Consider the following 21,254-nt stretch of genomic DNA (forward strand, 5'->3'; position numbering starts at 1 on the left):
GGGTAGTTACTGGAGGTGAAGCTGATCATCTCCTGAGCACTGGGTCTCTTCAGCTGAGTCAGGGTGACGTGAGAACAGCAGGACACAGCAACACGACAACAAAGGCATCATGGGGGTGTCTGAGGGCGAGGGAGTGGTCTGGAGCAGAGAGGACTCTGGGGGCATTGAGTTCCAGCCTTCCCAGGGTGAAAAGAGAAAAGGATCTTCACCAGCATCAGCAAGAGTTTCACCTACCCTCCCCTACACTAACGGTCTGAGATGAATGCCTGAGTGAGGTGAGAGAGCAGGGAGAGGGCATGCAGAGGCGGGTGAGAAAGGTGCGGAAGAGACCGAAGGACAAGGAGAAGAAGAGCACCTGAGAGGGAGGAAGAAACAGGAGCAAAGAAGGAAATGAAAGAGTGATTGAGAGCCCCATTTGGTACAGGAGGAGAGCGTTAGAATAAAAGGCCATTGGATAAAAGCAGTAGGGATGGAGGTTAGATGTCTGGGAGGACTTTCAAGTCCCAGGGCGATGGGACCTTCTCTCTATAAGGAGTGGGAGAAATGTTCCCTTGAGTCATACACCAGCTGTGAGGCAGAGTGAAGGGAGCCTGAAACCAGAGACGCATCAGGGATTGCTTGGGAAGCACAGCCAACAAGTGTCCTGGTCAGATGGGGCAAAGCCAGGTTAGGGGAGACTCAGTGTCAAATGCGGGGTATCAAGGTGAGCCACTCTAGAGCCAAGGGGGCAAATGTCACTGTCCAGAGTCATGAATGAGAACCAGGGAGCCTGTGAAGCAGCAGGTGGGGGGCCCCAGAGGACAGAGTCTCTGATGCAGCTTCTTCTTGGAGGTCCTGGAGCGTGGCTCCTGGGTGGTGATGTGATCTGAAAGCCCTTTGTGGTTTGGGCCAACTTTCTTGGAATAAGAGGAGGGTGGAGCTGGCCTCCGAAGGACCCATCCAGGTTTGCGAGCTCCTGCCCTCTTCTGTGGACACAGAAGGGTATTCTGTGGAGTAGAATGTGGACCTTCGGGCGTCACTAGGCAAGACCTCACCAGTGGGCTCCTTCCCCAGCTTCGTTCCCTTCGTACCATCTTAGGTCTCTCCACTGAATTCCTAACTAGTGTCCACCTGCCCACTGAATGGCTCCACTCGATGTCTAGTAGACATCTCAAACCTAACACGTCCACAACCAGACTGCTCTCCCCCCAGCCCACGCACCTGTTAGGCCTGCAGCCTTCCAAGCTGTATCGGTCAGTGGCAACTCCATCCTTCCAGCTGCTCAGGCCAAAAGCCTTAGGAGTGGTCCCTGACTCCTCTCTCTTCCAGTCCTTCAACATAACATTCAGAACCTTCTGAATTCACTCCTCACCTCCTCTGCGGCCTCCACCCAGGGCCAAGCTCCCATCTTCTCTTGTCCCGAGTTTTACTGTAACTGTCTGCTCCCCTTCTGTGCCTATAAGGCTCTTCATGGTCTGGCTCCTCCCCTTCGTCACTCTGACCATGTCTCTCTCACTTGAACCCTGATAGCTACATTGGTCTCCTTGCTGTTCCCTGAGCAAGCCAGGCCTGCTCCCACTTCAGGGCTTTGCATCTGAGGCTCATTCATTCCCTTCCTTCAGGACTTTGCTCAGTGTCCCTTCTTAGTGAGGCCTTCCTGAGCAGCTTCTTTAAAATACTGCTCCTTTCCCTGGCTTTCTCTCCCTCTCATCCTGCTCTACTTTTTCCCCATAGCACTTTTCACCTCCTAACACGACACACAGTTAAGTATTATGTTTGTTACTGTTCTTGATCTTCCCCCCATCCCCTGGAATTATGCCTCCCGGAGGGCAGAGATTCTGTCCATTTAGTGCAGTGCTTTATCCCCAGCACCCAAAGCTGGGCCTGGCACGCCTGGAAATCTCACAGGAGAGTTCTCCAATAAATATGTATTGAACAGGAAGCCTCCCCTTCTTCCCATGAAAGATTAACTGCTATGGTAATTGCCCATCTGATGAAAACAACTGAATACCGGGCAAAGTATATGAAACGACTACTTTCAGACAATGGGCCACGGGGAACACAGGACGGTAGTCCCTGAGAGGAGAGAAACAACCTCGCCATTGTGAAGGAAGGGGAATCCCAAATAGAGCCTGGGGGTTGAGTTGATAAGACAGAGATGGAGCTGAGGAGGGAGTTTGTGAGAAAGAATACTGAAGAGGAGGGAGCTGCACATGGAGAGTTCTGGAACTCTGTGGAAGGGTTCTCGAAACTTTGGCTGAACATGGCGCAGAACTTGGATCTGTGCATAATTGGGGTGAAACACCATGAGGTTAGGGAAAGACCTGCCAGAAAGCAGAAGACTGAACAGACCTCACAGGGCTGGGATTGGCTCAGATTCCCACCAGCGAGAGTGGAGAGAGCTTGCAGCACATGGCGCACTGGATAGGGTCCTCAGAAAGATGTTACCTTAGCCAGAGACCAAAGGCTGCCCCGGACCCACTCTAACAGAGCTTAAAAGCAAGGCTTAAAAGGATGGAAAGGATTCCAAACAGCTATAAGCCAGAGCAAGGTCCAGCACTCTTTAAAGGAATACTGCAAAATCCAGAACCCAGTGTAAAATTCACAATGTCCATCACCTAATAAAAAATTAACAGACACTCAAAGAAGCAGGAACATAAGACCCATAACCAGAAGAAAAATCAGCCAACAGAAACAGACCCCAAAAGGAGACAGATGATGGAATTAGCAGACCAGGATGCTAAAGCAGTGGTTACAAATATGCTCCATATGCTCAGAAACGTGGAGGAAAACATGAACATGATGAGAAGAGAAATAAAAGATTTAAAGAACCCAACTGGTACCTATAAGGATGAAAACAGAATATCTGAAATGAAAGTATTGTTGAATAAATAAATGATTTATTTCTGCCACTGCCACTACCAAAACCACAAGGAGGGTGGGGAGCATTTTTTCCCCTTAAAGCATATTCTCCCAGTAGCCTGTGCATGCCCCTCCTGTGCGAGCACTGCCTTCACTTTCTCTGTTCCCCAGGACTCCGGAGAAACAGGCTTCTTTTCTATGTTGTCCTCAAATTCAATGTGGATGTCAGGTGGCAAGCAATGGCTCTTCTGAATCTCATTTCAGCTGGTGTTTCCTGAGCCCCTCTTGTGTCCTGTGATCTGAGCATTCCACTCACTGCCCACCTCCACACCCCTCCTTTTATCCAGCAAGTAGTTATGGAACTCTTGTAACGGGACGATGCGCAAGACCTGGCTCTGCCCTGTAGAGCTCCAGGTCTAGCCAGCTTGGCACAGTGCAAAAAATAAAGTGATCAGGTTCATGAGATCAGTGTGGATGAAGACTTAGGGAGAGAGGCATCTTCGTTTGGAAGTCAAGGAAGGCTTCATGGAAGAGGCGGCATTTCTGCTGGGTTTCAGAGGATGGATGATGTTTGGGCTGGTGGGAACCAAGGGTCAGGCGTTCTAGGCAAAGCTGAGTGTCATCTTGAATTCTCTCGCTTCTTGTTTTCTCTTTCTGAACCCACAAGCTCTCCACTTCTCTCAGGGTCCTAGGCAACTCTCGGACAGAGTTTTGCTGTCGGCAGTTCAGTCCTGCAGGTTCCAGGCACCCAGGTTCTCCCCAGCAAAGCAGCGACTCCAGCGTGGGCAGCCTCAGAGTGCAATTACCCTTTATCTCTATGGGCCTTAGCTGGATGAGACAGTGCCCCTAATGGGCGGTTTGTGTTAAGAGGGTTTCCAGGACAGGGTCAAAGCCCAGCCGGGGGGGTGGGGGAGCAGGTTTGAGCCAAGGCTGGATGACTCGGTCTCTTTGGCCCTCAGCCGCCTTTCAGCTGCTCCCCGATCCCCAGGTGGCCATCGCTGCCATGAAGCCTCCTGCCAGCTGCCAGCACTGCCATGAGGCACCCCTGCCTGGTTTGGGGCCATCTGAGCATCTCATTTCTCATCCTTCTCTCATTTCACTCGCCTGTCCCTTCCCCCATCCTCTCCCTATCCTCCATTTTGGGTGCAATATGGTCAGCTCCTAAGAAGGGCACAGTTCTTCACGGGCTGCCTCCCACATGTCACCTGACCTTGCGGTCACTCTGCGGCACGGTGGGCGTGTGCAGAGGAGCAGGGCTGGGGGCGGGGTGCAGGTGCCCCTCCTTCAGGCACACTTGGTGAAGATAAGGAAGAGCTTGTTAGTGGCAATGACATCACTGCAGAAAACCCAGGGAGGGAGGATCGGGAGTGGGGGTTCCTCAAGGTGGGCGGTTTGAGCGAGGTGGGCTGGGAGCTCAGATACGGGTTTTCAGGTGACGTATGTGCCCCTCCTTGCCTCCCACCTTCTGTGTCTGCCACCTACCCTGGAATGGCCTCCACATGTCACCCAGGCCAGATGTTCCTCCTCTCCCTCCCCCTCGGCAGGGTGGAGAGGTGGTGTCTGTGGTGTGGCTGCCAGGGATTCTGGGGGAGCTCTGCATCCCCCAGGGCTTCCGCCACCTGAAACCTCAAGCCCCAAGCTGGGCTGTGCTGCCTGGGGCCCTGGGTGTCAGGTGAGCCCAGGACCAGGACTGCAGCTGGGGGACTCCTTCTCCCAGGCCTCTGTCGAAGCTCCTTCTCAGACGTGGGGAGACCCTGGGCTTCCTCTGAGCGCAGTCTTGTCCTGAACTTACCAGGCGAGCCGGCAGAGCTGCCCACTTACTGTCTGCCCTGTCCTGGAGGTTCCCAAAGCCACCGTCAGACCAGTCTTGGCCGTGAATTCCTGAGGAAGCAGCTCCCTGTGCCCCTGGATGCTCCTGGGTGCTGGGGCAGGGAGGGGGTTACCACAGGAGCTGGCCCAGGGGAGGGGTCCTGCCTTGGGACCCGGGGAAGGGGACTCGCAACCCTGGGATAAGCTCTGCCTTGACCCCGGGCTCCGCTGAGTTCCCAGTCCTCCTCCAAGTTCACCTTCCCCCGCGTGACTTTTTGCTGGGCTCTCCCTTAAAACGCCACACGGCATCAGAGCCAAGTTGGGGTGGGGTAGGGGGAGGGGGACCTCAGTTTCCCCTGGGTCCAGGGGCCTGCTCTGCAGTGAGGAGATGGATGAGGCCCTGGGGTTGGAGATCAGAGGGACCTCTGGTTTCTAGGGGGGCAGAGATGAAGGTCCAAAGTGGCCGAAAGGACCAGTGATAGAGTCACAGAGCCCTTCGCCCTCTGATGTTATCTGTAAGCAAATTATTACCCATGCATCGCTGGAAGGTCCTGGCCCTGCCCCGTCGCCATGGCTGTTCCCAGCCAGATGGAGTTGCCCCGGGCGGCTGAGCAGCCGCCAGGAGAGAGATGTCCACAGACAGAGAACCAGCAATGACATGGGACATTAGGTGCCGATGGCTTTGCTGAGCGAAAGGATTGCAATTAAGGATGCGATGGTTGCCTCTGGGGGCTGTGAGACAAGGATCCAGAACGAGGGTCAGGAGCTGAGGGCTTAGTAAAAGTGGCTAGAGTGGGGGTAGGGCAGAGGGGAGCCAGGACAGGGCCGTGGGAGTGCAGCCTCCACCCTCTCAGCAAGTCCATCATCAACAACAATGCAATAACACCTGCCATTTACTCAGGGCCCAACTTGTGTGGCACTAGAAGGCGGGATGCAATCATCTCCATTTTACAGATAAGATAAGGAAACTGAGAGCTGGAGGTTAAGCAACTTGTCTGGAGCACATACATAGTGGAGATGAAATTCAGGCCCAGCTCCATCTGGCACCGAAGTCAGGACTCATAGCCACCCGACTATGGTCCCCTCTCCTCCCCTCCCCTCCCCTCCTCTCCCCTCCCCTCCCCATTCCTCCTGGCCGGGTTCCTGTCCCCACCACTCCCAGGCTGCAGGGGATGCGTCTCTTTTACTTTGAGCCCAGGAAGAGGGCTCTTTGCTGGTTCCTCTCAGCATTGCTGGGATCCGTTGGCATTTTCACAAAGGACTTCCATAAATACTGGAGAACAAAAGGGAAATAATTACAGAAAATACAAACAGCAGGAAAATAGTCAAGTTTCTAAAGTACAGGTTTCCCAGCCTCAGGTAAGCACCTGGAGCCTGAGAGGCTGGCCCCCCTTCCCGCAGGCCCGGGCCAGGCTCCGGCCTCCGCAGACGGCCTGCCACTGCACATCTGGGTCCCGCGGGCTGGGGCCCGGGCCGAGTCCCCTGCCCTTCGGTTCTAGTTTCCCGATGGAGGATTTGCCTCAGCCACAGCCAGCCACCTGAGCTGTGGCGTCTGACACCCCAAGTGACTCACCACTCGGCTTCAGGTGAGACCACCTGCCGAGACAGGTAAGCCCCCATCCCTACCTCCAGGCTGGTCCACTGCACAGCCACTCCCCGAGCATGTTTCACTGCTGTGGGGGAGGGTGTGGAGTTACCGTCCAGCTCAGCAGGGCCCCTGAACCGTGCTGCTCACACACAGCAGCGGCACACGGCAGCCATTTGTTGAGTGTGACCTGCCCCCTGGACTGAGGTTGCTTGGACTAGAACAGGCACCTGAGCCCAGCTGGGCCAATCAGAATTCCAACTTTGGGATATTGGAATCAGGGCCTAGAGGCAGGCTATTCACACCGTCCTTTATTTAGTGCCTGTGGGTTTGGGAGCCTTGGTGGCCATCTCGGGTGCTGAGGTCTGCCCAGGTGTCCGGGAGAAGCAAAGGGGGAGATGGCGGGCAGGCCCTCCTGGTTCCTGTGGGCTTTCCTGTCCTTAATAGCAGTGCTGATGGAGGCTTGGCCCATTCCTGCCCTGGGGATCTATAGGACACTCCCATGTCCTTTAGTAAGCTTCTCCTTTTATTTAAATGCTAGTTTGAGTGGGTTCTGTAACTTGCAAACCCCAAGTCTCTGACAATGCCCCTACACTGTCACTGGGACCAACAGTACTGCAGCCGGGGCCACAGAGGACCAGAGCTGGGCCCAAGCAGGGACTCGCGTGAGGCCCTGAGAAGTCCCTGGGAAGGGTGAGAGTTGAGGAGCACCAACCAGCCTTTCCCAAGCATAGCTCTCCTCTGTGGGACAGCTGTTGGGGTGAGGAGCCCGCAGGCTAATGAACGGGGCAGGGCTGGAAAGGGGGAGACCCTTTAGAATGTTGCCTGCCCCTTGCAATCAACATGGACTGGTCAGAGAGCGGACCTGCGCTCCTCCTGCCTCCCCAGCTTCTGGACAGCCCCCTCCCACTCCCTTCCTCCATGGGGGTATAATGCCTGGACTGAGTCTGAAGCCTGGGTTTGAGTGCCAGCTCAGCCCCTGATGAGCTGGGTGACGTCAGATGAGTGACTTCGCCTCCCTGGGCCTCGCCTCTTTCCCTTCGCCTCTCCTGGCAGGGAGCATGTTCCAGAGCCTACTTTCTTAACCAAGCCAGAGTTAGGGGCTCCCCCAGCCTCTCCTGAAAGCCAGCTCCAGCCACAGGACGGTGCATTTCTGGTCTTTCTTCCCCACGTGCCCACCCTTGTCGCCCCAGCACCCTTGTCTCTGCAGGGGAGGCAGCCTGCCCCACCTGACCAGCCACGATGCCCCCGCTTGCAGCTGGCTCTTTCCCTTCCTCTCCCGCTCCCTGGCACAGATAGGGAGCTTGCTCTCCCCCCAAGCCCCGCCATCCCTGTCGGCCCCCCTCGCCTCTCCCAGCCTTTCCGTTCCATCCTGGCTTGTCTCCTCCAGGCAGCTGGGAGCAGGGCGCCTTCAATTTCTCTATTCAGTCTGAGGCGTAGCAATTTTCTGCTCTCCCGTAATTAGGGGAATTTTAAGCAAACTCCCCGACGGATGATTACAGCAGGTTCAAGCCCAGCTCCTTTGATCAGGGAAGAATGAGGACGTTGTTGGAATATTCCTCGACCTGCTGGCCAGACAGGCTCTGAGGCGGAAGTCTGGCTATCGGGCTCCCCGTCGAGGGCTCTGAACTTTCGTCCTGGCGTCTGAGTGTCCCCCAGGTGCTGGCTTCTCCCCCAGGGGAGGATTGGGTTCAAATCCTGCTTCATTAAGGATTATTCCAGATGTGGCTTCTCTGGCTTTGGGGCAGTATCTGAGCTTGGATGGGACTTGGTGACTTGGATTGGAAGGGAAATTAAAGAGTCACATAGGGCAGTCTCCCAGGACTGCTGTGAAAGGTTGCTCAGGTTGTACACTGTATTCTGTAGGGGACATCATTCCCACTGTCGCTTATGTGAATGAGGTCTCCTAGGGTTGTGCAGTGTCCAACCTGCACAGCATGCTTGGTAGCTTGATCCTGCCTCTAGGAAGCTTGAATGACTCCATTTTCCTAAAATGTCAGAAGAGGCACCTCCTTAGGTTGAAAGAGCCTCTTTTCTTTATTTTGTCCATTTCCCTGAGTCTTTTGTGTCTGCCAAAGACAGTGAGGAATAACGGGAAGAGCACGGCCTCTGGAGCAGCCTGACTAGAGAATGAATTCCAGTTTAGCTATTTCCTGGCTGTTTGACTTTGGGTTAGTTAACGAACCTCTCTGAACTTTAATATCTATCTTAAAGGATTGTTTGGAGGATTAAATAAGAAAAGGATTAAAACATCACTTGGCTCATAATAGGTACTCAGTAAACGGCATTCCTCTTCTCCATTCCCTGCCCACTTCACACATTTTCTCTTAAACATCATTGCCCTCCAGGGCAAATGCTATTCTCCTCTGTCTGCCCCACTCCCACCCCTGTGTACCCCCAAAGCTGTGCAGAGAGCAGATGGGGTACGCACATTAATAGACTATTAATGTCTCCGGCATTCCCAAGCAGTGGGCCTGGCTTTTCCATAGGTTAATTAGGCCATATTTCAGGATAATTACGGTGGTATATTCCTACACTAATTAAGTGGCTTTAAACCATCTCCACAATGCAGCTCCGTGAATCATAATTAAGCCTTACCCCCGTGCGCCTGGGCCAGCCACGGAGCCCCACACATGGTCCGCTCTGCCGGCTCTCAGCCGCGGGAGGGGAGGCGCTGCAACCGCGGTTTTGAAAAGGACTTATTTTCCTGGGATGATGTCAGGATGAGAATATCGGATGAGGCTCTGCACTGTTCCTCTTGTTTTCACAAGGAGAGAGACGAGAAGGAATACAGTGTGGGTGTTGGTTTATCCTCTTCTCCTCCCTGCTCTGCCGAGTAGAGGTGAATAGATTCCCAGGGGACGCAGGCTGGGGGTGGGAAAGGTAACATCCGTGAGCCCGAGCACATGGGCGCACGTGTCAGTCTATTGTGTGAGGACGTGAGAATTCACGTCTTCCAGCTGCTGTTCAGTGGGGACCTGTGTCTAATCAGCCAGCTCAGCCCATGACTACCTGCTGCCGACAACAAACACACCAGAAGACACCTGTTTGAGAGGCCTGGGTGTACCTGCTCATTCCTGACGGCTTTCTTCTTGGCGTACCTGGCACGTGGAGCGGCTCACACCTCGGCGGGAGCCACCCTCTTGGCTACTGTCAAGCTTGAGTCATGGCTGGGGTATTGGCTCTGTCGTCAGAAGATCTCGTTTTCAGTCTTGGCTCTACCACATGCTGATTGTTCTCTTGAGAAAGTCATCTGGCCTCCCGAGCCTTAGCCTCCTTATCTGGAGAATGAAAACAATACCAACTGTGTTACAGGACTGCTGAGAAATTTGAATAAGACAGCAGGATGGTGCCAATGACCCATGTTCTTCCAGCTGTGGAGAAGGGCTCACGTGGACAGGGCTGTACTCCCTTCCAGGGCCCCAAGGTGCTTACTGGTCTGAAGGCTCTTGTGTCTGGTGTGTTCTATCCGTGTTTACAGAGGCCACAGAAGCCCCTGGGGGACCAGGATCCAGGACCTCAGGTCCATTAGCACCAAGTGTTCACCACTGAGGCCCCCGGGATGCACATTTTTTCCTGTGAGGGAAAATACAAAGCCTGTCTCATCAACTCTTACTGTGGGAGCTTGGAGAGGCCACCACGGGGCATGGCAGCAGGCGGAGGATGCACATAGGATGTCTGAAAAAGGTTTGTGAATAACGTTCCCGATTCTCGATCCTAGGCTCACAGTCCTTGAAACCCCCGGCCTCTCTGGTTCTCCTCTTCCCGCCACCCTGACCTCACAACGAGCCATCTCCCCACCCTGCTTCCTGCAGTCCTGCCTCCCCCACCCCAGCCTGCTTCCCGGAGCCAGCAACTCAGGCAGAGACGGGGAAACGGAGAGACTTGTCCTCTTTCTTTCTGTGGAGAGATGGCCCCAGGCATTTTGAGTAAGACACTAATCAAATAAGGACAGGTGACAATACACCAACATCTTCTGTGGAAGCCAGGAAGACACTCAGCTGTCCTCAGCAAGAGGACAGGGAATTGGGGAGGGGGAGGAGGCAGCATTTATTTCACCCGGTTGTCACACACACAGCCCCCGGCTCCTATGACAAGAGAACAGTGCAAGAAGGCACAGATAAGCCCAGCTGGAAAACTGACAGCAACGGAGGAGGGCCTGGTCCCCTTCACTGCTGCAGCCTATGGATTATGGCTCTGATAAAAGAGACAGGTGAGAGGCAAGTAGGTAGAGGGAATGAGCCTTGTTCTCCCTGATGAGGGAAAGGCTGTCCCGGGCTGGCAGGAGAGGACAGCTGGCGGCGGGGGGGCCATCCAGCTGAATTTAGATGGAGAAGAGGAGCGGTTTCCTTAGTAGAGATGCAGGTCAGACCCAAGGTGCATTCCTACTATTTGCACTGAGGGAAGGAAGAGAGGGAGGGGCAGCGGGCAGGGACCCAGCACATAGCCATGTGAGTGGGCCAGCCTCTGTGGGGCTGGGCGGCCACACAGTGCCCACAGAGCTCTGCAGGCAGCAAGAACAAAGCCTGTTGGAGATCTCAGCCGAGGAGGAGGAGGGCCTCTGCTGGAGCGGGAGGCTGGGCACAGAGTAGGGAGAGTACTGGACAAGGACGGGAGCAGGAGATAATGGGATAGGGCAGTCCTTCCAGGAAACAGAGTCTGGAGCCATGGGGGCCCAGCCTAAGGAGACAGCTCCCCTTGCATTTGGCACTCACGCTGACTTCTTTTGACCAAGAAGGCTTGCACATGGACATTTAGACACTTAATGCACGCCCACATGGGAATGCACACACGTATAACCATGCATGCATTAACGTGAGGGAGTAGAGGAAAGTCCTGGCTGGACCACTAATGCAAGGCCACAGCACGGCCTTTGGTATACAACTTTGCCTTGCTGAGCCTCCGTTTCCTCGTCTACACAATGGGAATGAACAATCCCTTCCCTGCTCGCTTCTAAGAGCTGTTGTAGTGATGAGACAGAAGAAGGAGAGGGAGAGCTCTCCGCAGACTGTAGAATCTGCTCCAGGGGCGAGGCCTGGTGAGGTCGTGTGGCTGTCTGTTCCGAGCATCTCCTGACCAGGGAGGGACGGGCACTGTGGCAGCTCCCTGCGCCTCCCCTACCAGCATCCAGCACCGTGGGGAGAAGGGTGAGTGGGAACTACTGGCTCTCTCCTCCCTCAGTCTTGTCAGAGCCAAGGTGGGTGGGGAAGGGACCCTGGGGCCGAAGCTCGGCTTCCCTCCAGCCCAGCACTGCCTATCCCACACCCTAACTCAGGGTAGAGTGTTGGCCTCCTTTGTCTGGAGGGACGTGGAGGACAGAGCAGGAAAGGACCTGAGGACCCAGAAGCTGCCCCCGCAGAGGAGCAGGTCGAAACAAACTGGGGGAGCTGGGTTAAGCTCTGGTTATCCCTCTCACCTTGGCAGTGCCCAGGAAACAGGCCCCTCTAGATGTGGGAGTAGAGGGCCATGGAACTGGGGGCTCAGGTTGCAGAGGGCAGCCCTGATTTGCCTTGTGCACATTGAGCTTGTGGAATCCGGGAGACAGAGCCAGATTAACCTTGTACAAGGTCATGGTCAAAAGGAGCCTGTGGATAGTGATGAGCTTGGGATTTTCCTCCAGGTTCCCAATGGAAGGAGGCCTTTTGGAGTCCCTCCCCTATCCTGTGCTGTAGGAGGGAGAGAAATGAGGAAGGGCAGAGAGAAAAGGCCCAGCATCTCTGCCCTTTCAGGGGGCATGCTGTTCATTGGCATCCTGAGGGGCCACCATGTACTCCTCCAAGCTCCAGATACCCTCGTCTTTCAGGGCCAACGTCCAGATGCTTTTTGAGAGGGTTGAGCATTAGCAAGAAGGAGAGAGGCAGAGAAAAGGATGAGCATTTCCTCCCTCCTCCCATTTCACGCTCATGGAGAGCACAGGGGCTCTGGAGTCACACAGACTTAGAGTCAGATCCTGACTCTACCACATTCTAGTTATGCCAGTTAAGCTCCCTGAGCCTCAGGTTCCCTACCTGTAAAATGAGGATGACAATAATACCTACATTATACGGGTGTTGTGTAAATTAAACAGGACAACACATATCACATGCTAAGCAAAGTGCCCGGCACATGAGAAACCCTGAATAAGTGTTAACTGCGACTCTCCCATTACTGGTAATTCTCTCCACATTTGTTACTGCAGCTTAGCCTGGCCTATCCTGACTGATTTCCAGTAGTGGTAAATGTCATATATAAAGAAATTAAACAGGATAAAACACAGTGACCAGACTACTTTAGAGAGAGTGGTTAGGGATGGGCTCTTTGAGAAGGCAGCATTTGAACTGAGACTTGAAAGATGAGGAAAAGCCAGTAATGCAGACATGGACAGGGACAGGAAAAGTGGAGGAAAAGAGCAGAGAACAGCAAGTGGAAGAGCCCTGTGAGGGAGCACACCTGGCATCTTCAAGGTGCTGGGAGAAGTCTGCAGTGGCTGGAGCATAATAAATAGGGAGAAGAGTGGTGAATGTGTTGGAGAAGTAATCAGGGACCAAGTGCCTCCAGGACCCAGGACAGGGTCTGGCACAGAGTAGAAAAGGAATAAGTGTTCTTGAGTGAGTGAGTGAACAAATGGTTCTGGGAACTGGGATCCTGGAAATGGGCTTTCCCCACCTTCCTGACTTCCTCAGCTGCAGCAGCACAGAGGCCAGCGGGGGGTGGAGGCTTGGGTCCAGGGAACACTTGTTTCATCTAAATCCAACGCTGTGGAGCACAAGAGGATAAATAAGGGTCAAGGATCTCCCCCAGGGATCAGGAGAAAGGTAAGACATGGGAGATAGGCATAAAAGCACTAATAATTGTGTATCCTGAGTCCCTGGAGAAGACGAAAGAGTAAATAGAAGAGAGAAAATACTGGAAGAAGCAGTGACTCAACTTTCCCCAGAATTAAAGGAACGTATTAGCCTTTAGACATAAAGGGTTAAGAGAGTGCTGAACAAGAGAGAGAAGAAAAAAACTCATACAAGGACACATTAGGGAGACATTTAAGAGCATCGCAGAGAAAGCTTCCAAAGAGAAAGAGCAGATCATCTCCAAAGAAGGAGAATCAGAGTGACAATGGAATGACAACAAGCGATACCTAGAAACCGTTGAATTTTATATATGGAAATATTTATTTAAATATGAGAGCAAAATAAACACACCCTCAGGCATAAAGACGTATGCAGAATGTATTCTAGTGATGTAAAAAAAAAAAAGTGAATCTAAGAGGCAGATATAAGACAAGAAAAATAAGATTGAAAAAGAATTTATTAAATTTTATCACTGCTTGAATAAATGGTGAATATATATCATAATCTGGAACAAAAATCCAGATGATGTCAACCTGAGAGCAGTCAGGAGAGACAGAGGTGGCAAGAGACCAAGAGAATAGCCAAACTATCCCATATATCTTAAGTAGGCTTGGGCTATTTGTCCAAATAGCCCTTGGGCTAAAGAAAAAATCTTAAGGGAAATTATGAATTACTTAGAACTGAATGTCAAAGAAAGCTCTAAATGTCAAAACTTATCTACTACAGCTAAAGCAGTACCATGAGGAAAATTTATAGCTTTAAAATGCATCTATCAGAAAATAAGAAAGACCAAACAAATGAGTTATATATTCAAATAGAGAGAAAACCCAAATAAACAAGAAGAAAATAATAAAGATTAGAGAGAAATCAATGAAATAAAGAATATGAAGAACAGCAAAAACAATATAAATGACTAATAAAAACAAAAGCTTCTTTGAAAAGACTCATAAAATAAACATCTTTTAAAAGACTATAAAATAAACATCAAGAAAACAAGAGAAGTTTTTAAAACAACCAAACTACAGTATTAAACAGGAGGCAGAACTAAGATTTTAAAATATAAAAATAACGTTAGAACAACATATACATATATGCAAGTATATCCATTTTGAAAACCTAGATGAAATGCACAAATTCCAGAAAATATATAATGCTGAAATTGGCACAAGATAAATAGAAGACTTGAACAGACTAATAGCCAAACAACAAACAAATTAAAATAGTAATTATAAAAATCACCCCACCACCCAAAAAGTCCCAGGTTATTTTATAGGTATTTATAGATTAACTCTACCAAAATTTCAAGTTATCTAACACAAATAGTCCTCAAAATAGGAAAGAGGGCAAACTGTCCAGATCATTTCACGAACTTGATATAACTTGGCATAAACTTGACACCAAAAAAGAAAACATTATAAGAAAAGGGAATTTTCTTTTTCCTTTTTCTCTCCCCAAAGCCCCCCGGGACATAGGTGTATATTTTTAGATGTGGGTCCTTCTAGTTGTGGCACGTGCGACGCCACATCAGTATGGCCTGATGAGTGGTGCCATGTCCGCGTCCAGGATCCGAACTGGCAAAACCCTGGGCCACTGAAGCAGAGCGCTCGAAGTTAACCACTCGGCCACAGGGCCGGCCCCAAGAAAAGGGGATTTTAAGCCACTTTTATTTAAGAATATAGGTATAAAAAAACTTCAATAAAATATCAACTGCGTGTTCCATTTGTGTGGAACCACACCAGTGTCTGCTTCTTGGCCCTCCAGAGCCAACCTGATTCCTTTCTTGCTTGAGGCCAGGCTGTTTATCTCATCCTATAATTTTGTGAATTACCCAATATGCTACAACTCAACAAGTTGTGTTTCTCTGTTTACTTCTATAGTATTATTAATGCTTTCCATCAAAGAAGATTAACTGACGTAGTCCATAAGATGAAATTAATAGATATAGATCGATTTTATCTCATAAAAAGATCAACTGAATCTAATGCCATCTTAAAACACAATGCCTACCTATTCAAATAATGGAATACTAAATGATACGAAAGAGCTAACTACTGCTGTACACAACAATCCACACTGTGGAGTGAAAAGCCAGACACATAAGACTACATACTATATGATTCCATTTCTAAGAATTTCAAGACAGGCAAATGAGTCTACAGCAACAGAATTCAGAGGAGTCATTACTGTGGGGGTGAGAGATATAGACTGGTTGGGGGAACGAGAGAGCCTACTGCAGTGCTGAGAGTATTTGTTATCTTGTCTGAATGCTATTTAAATGAGTGTATACATATGTAAAAATTCATCAATCTGTATATCAGATCATTGTACTTTACTGAAGATAGGTTATACTGCAATGAAATAAAAAGCGCTCTGAATGGGAGGAATTTATCCTAGTAATGTGAAAATAGTTCATGATTAGAAAGTCTATCAATATAACTCATCACTTTAAAGCAGAGGTTGGCAAACTTTTTCTTGCAAAGGGTGAGATAATAAATGTTTTAGGCTTCATGGCCTAGGCAATATCTGTCCCAGTTACTCAACTCTGCCAGTGCAGTATGAAAGCAGCCACAGTCAATATGTAAGTAAATAGACACGGCTGTGTTCCAATTAAACTTCATTTGTAAAAAACAGGCGCAACCCGATTTGGCCCACAGTCTGTATTTTGCTGACCCCTGAGTTAAAGGAATGAAGGAGAAAAATGACAGTCATTGAAACACATGCAAAAGGCATCTGACAATGTTCAAGATCAATAAATGATTTTTAAAAAACTATTAGGAAAATAGGAACTTTTCTAACTTGATATAGACTAGCCAGCCAAATCCTTTGGCAAACATCATGCTTAAAGAAGGAACTTTTGATATATTCCTATTAATGTCCACTATCACTGGCATACTGTTCAGCAGAGTACTGAAGGTACTGACCAATGCAATAAGATAGGAAAAAGAAATTAAAAATATGAGTATTGGAAAGAAAGAGATAAAATAGTTATTATTTGCAAGTGATATGATAATTTAATGAGGCAACTCAAAGGAGTCAACAGACAAACTTTTAGGACTAATAAGAGAGTTTAGCAAGGTTGCTGGATCAACGCAAACATTTGAATACAGAAAGCAGTAATACCATTGACAATATCTAGGGGACAAATCCAGGTTTTGAGGTGCAGAAGTTTATGCAATTGGAGGAGCCCTCTTTAAGAAAAATAAAATAAAACTACAGATTCAAAATTAGGTATAAAATAAATGTTTATTTAGGATGAGAAATTACAACTAATTACAATAAAAAACTGGACAGTACAATGAATGTCATAAACAGAAAACAACATGTTAATTTTTTTATTAATTAACTGTCTCACTTACCTCTAGCTCTGTGCCTTTATGTCCAGATGTCTGGTGAGTCAGGACGGTAGGTGGAAGGAATTCCATGAATTTCTGGAAGCTATTCTGACACTAGGATGCCTAGTAATGACCTAACTACACGTGGAAGCGACTGTGACCACATAAATACATCCCATCAGCCCTAAGTTAGGTGTATCCTTAGCTCAAATTTCCCTTAGCTGGACCCCCGACGTACCTGTGATCACTCCAACATTGCCCAGCAGTAGGGGAGGTGCGGTGGAGGGGAAGGTCGCATGGAAAGAGACAGCAGTCTGTATCAATTGTGCTTAAAAAACTCCACTTTTGCAATTTTACAATAACATGGACACATTTCTAGGCGGCCCTCCCCTCGCCCCTGCTCCAGGATCCTGGAAAGGACAGTAGACCTTTCTCTGATAATAGCAATGAAAAGCACAAAGGCCATATGGATTAACAACAAAGGCCCAAGATCACAAAGGAAAAAAAAATTAAACTTTACTCAAGACCTAAAGAAAAAGAAATACTATATTCATGTTTGGAATGTCTTCATCTTGGAAAGATGTCTATTAGCCCAAAGTTAATTTCTATGTTCAATTAAATTCCAGCAGAAATTTTGGGGAATTAAACAACTTGGTGATAAAATTTACATAAAAGAGTTGAGATCCTCAAATAGCTAATTCAATTAAAAAAGCAGCAGAGAGGCAACATTTGTTCTGCTGACAATCAAACTGATTATAATAAAAGCACAATAATAAAAGCATTGTGTCACTGGCATGGGAACAGGCAAAAAGGCCAAAGGAACAGAGTAAGGGACCAGCAGCAGACCTAGACAGATACAAATAAACAAATGAAATAAATAACATCAAGTCTAAATAAACAAAACTACAAGGGAACTCCATATGATAGAGGAAGCATCACAAATCAGTGAGAGAATGAGGAATTATTGAGTAAACGGTATGAGAAGAAAACAAATGGTTCACTGTTTTGGAAATAAATTAAGTTGGATTCCTGCTCAACACTATATTTTTTAAAAAAATCCAAGCAGAGAAAGACCTAAGTGTGAAAACTAACATTATAAACACAAATAGAAGAAAATGTATTAAAAATAACTATGAACCTCAAAGTGAGCATTTCTTTGAAAAGATTTAAAAAATAACCACACACAAACCACATGGCACAAAATAAATGGATTTGATCACATCAACATTAGAGAATTTTGTTTTTAAAAAAAGGATAAAAAAGTCAACAGAGGGGTAACAGCCTGGGAGGAGATATTTTTAGAAGTCTAAAACTGACTAAGGTTTAATATCCGGCAAATATAAAGAACTGCAAATCCACACAAAAAAACACAAGGATGTTAAAGAAAAAAGGGAAGAAGATATAAATAGACCATTCATAGACGTGGCCATTTGAAGAGCGAATAACTGTATGAAGAGTTGCTTAATCTCTTTAGCAGAAATTAAAATAAGAAGGCACGATTTCACCCCCTCAGAGCAACGAAAAGTAGAAAATTGGAATCATGTCAAACACTGGTGAGGAGGCGGGAAAGAGAAGCCCTCAGCCCCTGCTGGTGGGAAGTGGAAGTGATGCTGGGGAGAAACCTGGCCGACAGAGTCTGGCGCCTCACCCCAGCGCGGCCCCTCCCTCACTGCTGGCTGAATAGCTTCAGAGAGTCTCCTGGAGGCCCACCTGAGACATGTGCAAGGGGCCATCAGTCATGATGGTCAGGATCTGAGCCAGCCTGGTGTCCTTCCCTCCGGGGGGTGGGTAAGTAAAACACGGCATTGGCACATGATAGAATACCACGCGCAGTAGAAGTAATGAACTGCGTCTCCATCCAGCAACTTGGGAAGATCTTGCAAACAACCCAGAGGGAAGAAATGTGAGAGAGAATGGAATTGATAGCGTGAAACCATTTATATAAATTTCAAAACACAGGTGACACTATGTTTTTAAAGGGTGCCCATATGTCTAAGTAACCAAACTCGAGGCACGAGAATGGAAGGCCATTTGACTCTGGCTCAGGAGACATTTTGCTGCCCCTACACCAAAATATGGAAGGTCTGATACTTATTACCCAGAAACGTCTGCTGTGGAGACTCTTGCGTCTCACCCCGCCCCTGGGTGGAGTCTGGGGATGGGGTGAACAGTCTGCTCTGCACGTAACTTGGAAGAAGAGCAAGCTAAGGGTTTAATGGCTGCTTTAGAGGCTGCATCAAGAGTTTTTATGTCAAAATGGATTCATCAAGATGTTACTTACCCTCCCCGAAACAAGCTAAAAGGCCCCGTTCCAGTAAGTCCTTCAGGCTATGAGAGGCCAATCTCATTTTCTCCTGTGAGAGTCATTTGTCCCGTGCATCTCTTGATGTTGCAATGGGCCATTTTTAAACGGGAACATGGGCCTTTCCTGGGGACCACATCTGGCGCCACGGCTCATGCTCCAGGGTCCCAGGTCCCATGAGGCTCCCTCTTGGCCTCTCCTTGGTGATGCTGCTGCCTCGCTGTCTGCATTTAATAGCAAAAGAGAAAAAAGAAGTAAAATAAATAAGGCCAGAAAAAATAAAAAGCTAAAAGGATTACTTAATAAAAGAGCAGAGATAAAAACAGTAAAAACAGACAGCTCTGGTAAAAAGACAAAAAGCTCTACTGGATGGGGCCATAAAAGGCCAAGTGAGGTCTTTTCTCTAAATTGGAAATAACTAAGCTGTAGGGCAGGGAGCCCGAGGCTCGGTGTGGGGAGCTTCCAGAGGATGCAGCACAGATTCAGGCACAGGGAGCTCCCCTGCCCTCTGCCTTAGGCTCGGGACCTGGGGCAGATGCCGAGATGCCCCACGTGATGGGACAGAACGAGCCACCTTTGCTGGCCTCTGCCTATTCCACCTTCGCCCAGGTGGGCCCACCCCTTCCCTCCTTTCTGTCTTCCTCTGCACTGTCTGTCTGCCAGGTAGGGAGGGGAGGAGTTACAACCTGTGGGCTGCAGTCCCAGTTCTGTTCCCTACAAGCCATGGGACCTGGGCAAATAGCTGAGTCTCAACTTCCTTCTCTTTCAGAAGGGGATAATCGCACCCTCGGCCCTGCCTGCCTCCCAGGCATCCTTTGGAACTCCAGAGCACGAAGGGAAGCAGAGGGATAGTACTAAGGGAGGCTCAGCATGACTCCCAGGCCGTGAAGCCTTGTGTGAGAACTTCTACTCGGACCTAGAGAGTGCACCTGCTATCCTTTAAGTGAGCGCTGTTAACACCCAAGATATCCCCTCCCTGCCTGGAAAAGTGTGGAGGTTATTAGTTGGTGCTTAATAGACATTCATTGATTGACTAATTGATTGAAAGCTCTTGAATTCTCATTGTTTTCCTGCCTCTCCAACCAGACTGTGAACACTGAAAGATAAACCTCTTCTTTCTCCTTCCCTCCCTTCCACTTATTCTATCAGTCATCAAATACTCGAGCATCTGTGTTCCAAGCCCTGTTCTAGGCATCGGAGATACCAGAGTCAGTCCTGCCCTCAGGAAGCCTTCATTGTGGGTGGTGGAGTGGGGAGGAGGGTGTTCAAAACCAAAGAAAGGAACAAATAGCAAAAATAACTACAGATCCTGAGAAGTGCGATGGACACAAAAAAGAGGCTGAGACAGGGAGCTGCAGGGGAGGGATCTGCTTTGGGTAGGTGGCCAGGGCAGACCTCTCTCTGGGGAAGGGGCATTAAGGTGGGTGGAAGGATGAGGAAGAGCTGGCTGGTGGCCACAGTGGCTGAGCTGACGGGGTGGGTGCGTTCCGGGCAGAAGGAAACGTGTCTGCAACAGCCCCCGAGGTTTCAAAGTAAGGAGAGGGAGCCGTAGGACTGGAGCAAAGCTTGAAGGGACTGGCGCAGGAGCGGGGTGCGGTGGGGGGGGGGGGGCGGGGGGGGGGACATTGGAGAGGCAATCATGAGCCAAATGACACGGTAGGTCTTTGTGGGCCAAGAAGGGGATGTGGATTTTAATTTTTTAACTAAGGTAACGTTGGTTTATATGGACTTTCTTTTCAAGGCAACAGGAAGCCACGGAGGGGTTTTAAGCAGGAGAGCAGAGCGACGTGAACCCTTTCAGACTTTTGAGATGCTCTCTCAGGGATGAAGAGGATGTTGGAGACACCGTGAGGGTGGAATCAGTCGGTCAGAATGTGGGACGTTCTGTAGGACAGACAGCCTGCTTGAGGAGGGGGAGGGGGAGTGGGACAGTGTCAAAAACTAAAGAGACAGGAGACATTGGCCAAATGCAACGGACAGGCCTGCTTTGCATCCTGATTTGAACAAACTAACTGTAAAAAGTCGTTTTTAAAGCAATTGGGGAAATTTGACCATAGACTGAGTATTAGATAACATTAAGGAACCATTGCTAATTTTGTTAGGTACGTTCACGGTACTGTAATTAGGTTAAAGGAGAAGAAGTCCTTGCCTGTTAGAGACGCATTTTGAAGTATTTACAGGTGAAATGAAATGATGTCTGAGATTTGCTTTAAAATCGCTTAGAAAAAAAAAATCTGTGTTATAGAGAATAGGTGAAATGAGATTAGCAAAATGTTGACAAGTTTCTAAGCTGGGTGATAGTACATGGGGATTCATTATGCCAGCTTCTGAAATTTTCCATAATAAAAAGTAAAAAAATATATTTTTTAAGTTCCTGGCTTGCGGTGGTGTGAGGTGCCCACCGTGTGCAGCACCGGGCGCCAGTCCCTGGAGGTGGGACCCTCTCTGGGGGCCGAGGAGCGTGGGCCTGGAGGCTGGCACATCTGGGGGCACTTCATGGGGGGGTGGGGGAAGGGGGAGTCATCTGTGGACACCCCGCTCATTGTCCCAGGCCTATACCC

General features: G+C 49.2%; 1 long non-coding RNA gene across 1 annotated transcript in view; it reads left to right on the plus strand.

Moving 5' to 3' along the window:
* The window catches only part of LOC138924983 (uncharacterized), a 38,035-nt gene extending 17,008 nt beyond the window's left edge, over positions 1-21,027 (plus strand). Inside the window, exon 5 of the long non-coding RNA XR_011440494.1 lies at positions 20,435-21,027. This is a non-coding gene — a long non-coding RNA (uncharacterized lncRNA). The remainder of the gene's footprint in view (positions 1-20,434) is intronic.
* The last annotated feature ends 227 nt before the right edge of the window (positions 21,028-21,254 follow it).

This window comes from Equus caballus, chromosome 7, assembly GCF_041296265.1.
Source record: "Equus caballus isolate H_3958 breed thoroughbred chromosome 7, TB-T2T, whole genome shotgun sequence".
NCBI classification, from domain to species: Eukaryota; Metazoa; Chordata; class Mammalia; order Perissodactyla; family Equidae; genus Equus; species Equus caballus.